The following is a 5822-nucleotide window of genomic DNA, read 5'->3' on the forward strand; positions in this document are numbered from 1 at the left end:
GAAAGTGATTTTCTCTGAAAGGACAGCATTTAGAAAGTGCAGCAACACTCCATTCACTTCGCACAGTGAATTGAAGTGTTGGAACAGACAGCTTCTCTTTCAGAGAAACAGATGTGAGTTTCTTGTGAATGCTTGTAAGTAGCTTAAGGCAGTTTCAAAGGAAAGTGATTTTCTCTGAAATGACAGCATTTAGAAAGTGAAGCAACACTCCATTCACTACGCACAGTGAATTGAATTGTTGGAACAGACTACTTCTCTTTCAGAGAAACGGATCTGAGTATTTTGTGAATACTTGTGAGTAGCTTAAGGCACTTTCAAAGGAAAGTGATTTTCTCTGAAACTACAGCATGTAGAATGTGAAGGAACACTCCATTCACTTCGCACAGTGAATTGAAGTGTTGGAACAGACAGCTTATCTTTCAGAGAAAAATATGTGAGTTTTTTGTGAATGCTTGTAAGTCACTTAAGGCAGTTTAAAAAGAGAGTGATTTTCTCTAAATGGAGAGCATTTAGAAAGTGAAGCAACGCTCCATTCACTGCTCAGAGTGAATTGAAGTGTTGGAACAGACTGCTTCTCTTTCAGAGAAATAGATCTGAGTTTCTTGTGAATGCTTGTAAGTAGCTTAAGGCAGTTTCAAAAGAGAGTGATTTTCTCTAAAAGGAGAGCATTTAGAAAGTGAAGCAACACTCCATTCACTTCGCACAGTGAATTGAAGTGTTGGAACAGACTGCTTCTCTTTCAGAGAAATGGATGTGAGTTTTTTGTGAATGCTTGTAAGTAGCTTAAGGCACTTTCAAAGGAAAGTGATTTTCTCTGAAAGGACAGCATTTAGAAAGTGAAGCAACACTCCATTCACTTCGCACAGTGAATTGAAGTGTTAGAAGAGACTGCTTCTCTTTCACAGAAACAGATGTGAGTTTCTTGTGAATGCTTGTAAGTCGCTTCAGGCAGTTTCAAAAGAGAGTGATTTTCTCTTAAAGGAGAGCATTTAGAAAGTGAAGCAGCACTCCATTCACTTAGCACAGTGAATTGCAGTGTTGGAACAGACAGCTTCTCTTTCATAAAACCGCATTTGAGTTTCCTGTGAATGCTTGTAAGTAGCTTAAGGCACTTTCAAAGGAAAGTGATTTTCTCTGAAACTACAGCATTTAGAATGTGAAGGAACACTCCATTCACTTCGCACAGTGAATTGAAGTGTTGAAAGAGGCTGCTTCCCTTTCAGAGAAACAGATGTGAGTTTCTTGTGAATGCTTCTAAGTAGCTTAAGGCAGTGTCAAAAGAGAGTGGTTTTCTCTAAAAGGAGAGCATTTAGAAAGTGAAGCAACACTCCATTCACTTCGCACAGTGAATTGAAGTGTTGGGACAGACCGATTCTCTTTCAGAGAAACAGATGTGAGTTTCTTGTGAATGCTTGTAAGTAGCTTAAGGCACTTTCAAAGGAAAGTGATTTTCTCTGAAATGACAGCATTTAGAAAGTGAAGCAACACTCCATTCACTACGCACAGTGAATTGAAGTGTTGGAACAGACTACTTCTCTTTCAGAGAAACGGATGTGAGTATTTTGTGAATGCTTGTGAGTAGCTTAAGGCACTTTCAAAGGAAAGTGATTTTCTCTGAAACTACAGCATGTAGAATGTGAAGGAACACTCCATTCACTTCGCACAGTGAATTGAAGTGTTGGAACAGACTGCTTCTCTTTCAGAGAAAAATATGTGAATTTCTTGTGAATGCTTGTAAGTCGCTTAAGGCAGTTTCAAAAGAGATTGATTTTCTCTAAATTAGAGCATTTAGAAAGTGAAGCAACGCTCCATTCACTCCTCACAGTGAATTGAAGTGTTGGAACAGACTGCTTCTCTTTCAGAGAAACAGATGTGAGTTTCTTGTGAATGCTTGTAAGTCGCTTCAGGCAGTTTCAAAAGAGAGTGATTTTCTCTTAAAGGAGAGCAATTAGAAAGTGAAGCAGCACTCCATTCACTTCGCACAGTGAATTGCAGTGTTGGAACAGACTGCTTCTCTTTCAGAAAAATGCATATGATTTTCTTGTGAATGCTTGTAAGTAGCTTAAGGCACTTTCAAAGGAAAGTGATTTTCTCTGAAACTACAGCATTTAGAATGTGAAGGAACACTCCATTCACTATGCACAGTGAATTGAAGGGTTGGAACAGACTGCTTCTCTTTCAGAAAAACACATGTGAATTTCTGTTGAATGCTTGTAAGTAGCTTAGGGCACTTTCAAGGGAAAGTGATTTTCTCTGAAAGGACAGCATTTAGAAAGTGAAGCAACACTCCATTCACTTTGCACAGTGAATTGAAGTGTTGGAACAGACAGCTTCTCTTTCATAAAAACGCATTTGAGTTTCCTGTGAATGCTTGTAAGTAGCTTAAGGCACTTTCAAAGGAAAGTGATTTTCTCTGAAACTACAGCACTTAGAATGTGAAATAACACTCCATTCACTTCGCACAGTGAATTGAAGTTTTGGAAGAGACTGCTTCTATTTCAGAGAAAAAGATGTGAGTTTCTTGTGAATGCTTGTAAGTAGCTTAAGGCACTTTCAAAGGAAAGTGACTTTCTCTGAAATGACAGCATTTAGAAAGTGAAGCAACACTCCATTCACTACGCACAGTGAATTGAAGTGTTGGAACAGACTACTTCTCTTTCAGAGAAACGGATGTGAGTATTTTGTGAATGCTTGTGAGTAGCTTAAGGCACTTTCAAAGGAAAGTGATTTTCTCTGAAACTACAGCATGTAGAATGTGAAGGAACACTCCATTCACTTCGCACAGTGAATTGAAGTGTTGGAATAGACAGTTTCTCTTTCAGAGAAAAATTTGTGAGTTTCTTGTGAATGCTTGTAAGTCGCTTAAGGCAGTTTCAAAAGAGAGTGATTTTCTCTAAATGGAGAGCATTTAGAAAGTGAAGCAACGCTCCATTCACTACTCACAGTGAATTGAAGTGTTGGAACAGACTGCTTCTCTTTCAGAGAAATAGATCTGAGTTTCTTGTGAATGCTTGTAAGTAGCTTAAGGCAGTTTCAAAAGAGAGTGATTTCCTCTAAAAGGAGAGCATTTAGAAAGTGAAGCAACACTCCATTCACTTCGCACAGTGAATTGAAGTGTTGTAACAGACTGCTTCTCTTTCAGAGAAATGGATGTGAGTTTTTTGTGAATGCTTGTAAGTAGCTTAAGGCACTTTCAAAGGAAAGTGATTTTCTCTGAAGGACAGCATTTAGAAAGTGAAGCAAAACTCCATTCACTTCGCACAGTGAATTGAAGTGTTGGAACAGACTGTTTCCCTTTCATAGAAACAGATGTGAGTTTCTTGTGAATGCTTGCAAGTAGCTTAAGGCAGTTTCAAAAGAGAGTGATTTTCTCTAAAAGGAGAGCATTTAGAAAGTGAAGCAACACTCCATTCACTTCGCAATATGAATTGAAGTGTTGGAACAGACTGCTTCTCTTTCAGAGAAACGCATGTGAATTTCTGTTGAATGCTTGTAAGTACCTTAAGGTACTTTCAACGGAAAGTGATTTTCTCTGAAAGGACAGCATTTAGAAAGTGAAGCAACACTCCATTCACTTCGTACAGTGAATTGAAGTGTAGGAACAGACAGCTTCTCTTTCATAGAAACGCATTTGAGTTTCTTGTGAATGCTTGTAAGTAGATTAAGGCACTTTCCAAAGAAAGTGATTTTCTCTGAAACTACACAATTTAGAATGTGAAGGAACACTCCATTCACTTCGAACAGTGAATTGAAGTGTTGGAACAGACTGCTTCTCTTTCAGAGAAACAGATGTGAGTTTCTTGTGAATGCTTCTAAGTAGCTTAAGGCAGTGTCAAAAGAGAGTGGTTTTCTCTAAAAGGAGAGCATTTAGAAAGTGAAGCAACACTCCATTCACTTCGCACAGTGAATTGAAGTGTTGGGACAGGCCGATTCTCTTTCAGAGAAACAGATGTGAGTTTCTTGTGAATGCTTGTAAGTAGCTTAAGGCACTTTCAAAGGAAAGTGATTTTCTCTGAAATGACAGCATTTAGAAAGTGAAGCAACACTCCATTCACTACGCACAGTGAATTGAAGTGTTTGAACAGACTACTTCTCTTTCAGAGAAACGGATGTGAGTATTTTGTGAATGCTTGTGAGTAGCTTAAGGCACTTTCAAAGGAAAGTGATTTTCTCTGAAACTACAGCATGTAGAATGTGAAGGAACACTCCATTCACTTCGCACAGTGAATTGAAGTGTTGGAACAGACTGCTTCTCTTTCAGAGAAAAATATGTGAATTTCTTGTGAATGCTTGTAAGTCGCTTAAGGCAGTTTCAAAAGAGATTATTTTCTCTAAATTAGAGCATTTAGAAAGTGAAGCAACGCTCCATTCACTACTCACAGTGAATTGAAGTGTTGGAACAGACTGCTTCTCTTTCAGAGAAACAGATGTGAGTTTCTTGTGAATGCTTGTAAGTCGCTTCAGGCAGTTTCAAAAGAGAGTGATTTTCTCTTAAAGGAGAGCATTTAGAAAGTGAAGCAGCACTCCATTCACTTCGCACAGTGAATTGCAGTGTTGGAACAGACAGCTTCTCTTTCATAAAAACGCATTTGAGTTTCCTGTGAATGCTTGTAAGTAGCTTAAGGCACTTTCAAAGGAATGTGATTTTCTCTGAAACTACAGCACTTAGAATGTGAAATAACACTCCATTCACTTCGCACAGTGAATTGAAGTTTTGGAAGAGACTGCTTCTATTTCAGAGAAAAAGATGTGAGTTTCTTGTGAATGCTTGTAAGTAGCTTAAGGCACTTTCAAAGGAAAGTGATTTTCTCTGAAATGACAGCATTTAGAAAGTGAAGCAACACTCCATTCACTTCGCACAGTGAATTGAAGTGTTGGAAGAGACTGCTTCTCTTTCAGAGAAACGCATGTGAATTTCTGTTGAATGCTTGTAAGTAGCTTAAGGCACTTTCAAAGGAAAGTGATTTTCTCTGATAGGACAGCATTTAGAAAGTGAAGCAACACTCCATTCACTTCGTACAGTGAATTGAAGTGTTGGAACAGACAGCTTCTTTTTCATAGAAACGCATTTGAGTTTCTTGTGAATGCTTTTAAGTAGATTAAGGCACTTTCAAAAAAAAGTGATTTTCTCTGAAACTACACAATTTAGAATGTGAAGGAACACTCCATTCACTTCAAACAGTGAATTGAAGTGTTGGAACAGACGGCTTCTCTTTCAGAGAAACAGATGTGAGTTTCTTGTGAATGCTTGTAAGTCGCTTCAGGCAGTTTCAAAAGAGAGTGATTTTCTCTAAAAGGAGAGCATTTAGAAAGTAAAGCAACACTCCATTCACTTCGCACAGTGAATTGAAGTGTTGGAACAGACTGCTTCTCTTTCAAAAAAATGCATATGAGTTTCTTGTGAATGCTTGTAAGTAGCTTAAGGCACTTTCAAAGGAAAGTGATTTTCTCTGAAACTACAGCATTTAGAATGTGAAGGAACACTCCATTCACTACGCACAGTGAATTGAAGGGTTGGAACAGACTGCTTCTCTTTCAGAGAAACGCATGTGAATTTCTGTTGAATGCTTGTAAGTAGCTTAAGGCACTTTCAAGGGAAAGTGATTTTCTCTGAAAGGACAGCATTTAGAAAGTGAAGCAACACTCCATTCACTTCGTACAGTGAATTGAAGTGTAGGAACAGACAGCTTCTCTTTCATAGAAACGCATTTGAGTTTCTTGTGAATGCTTGTAAGTAGATTAAGGCACTTTCCAAAGAAAGTGATTTTCTCTGAAACTACACAATTTAGAATGTGAAGGAACACTCCATTCACTTCGAACAG

The sequence above is a fragment of the Myodes glareolus genome, chromosome 21 (assembly GCF_982192425.1).
Source record: "Myodes glareolus chromosome 21, mMyoGla1.1, whole genome shotgun sequence".
Lineage (NCBI taxonomy): Eukaryota > Metazoa > Chordata > Mammalia > Rodentia > Cricetidae > Myodes > Myodes glareolus.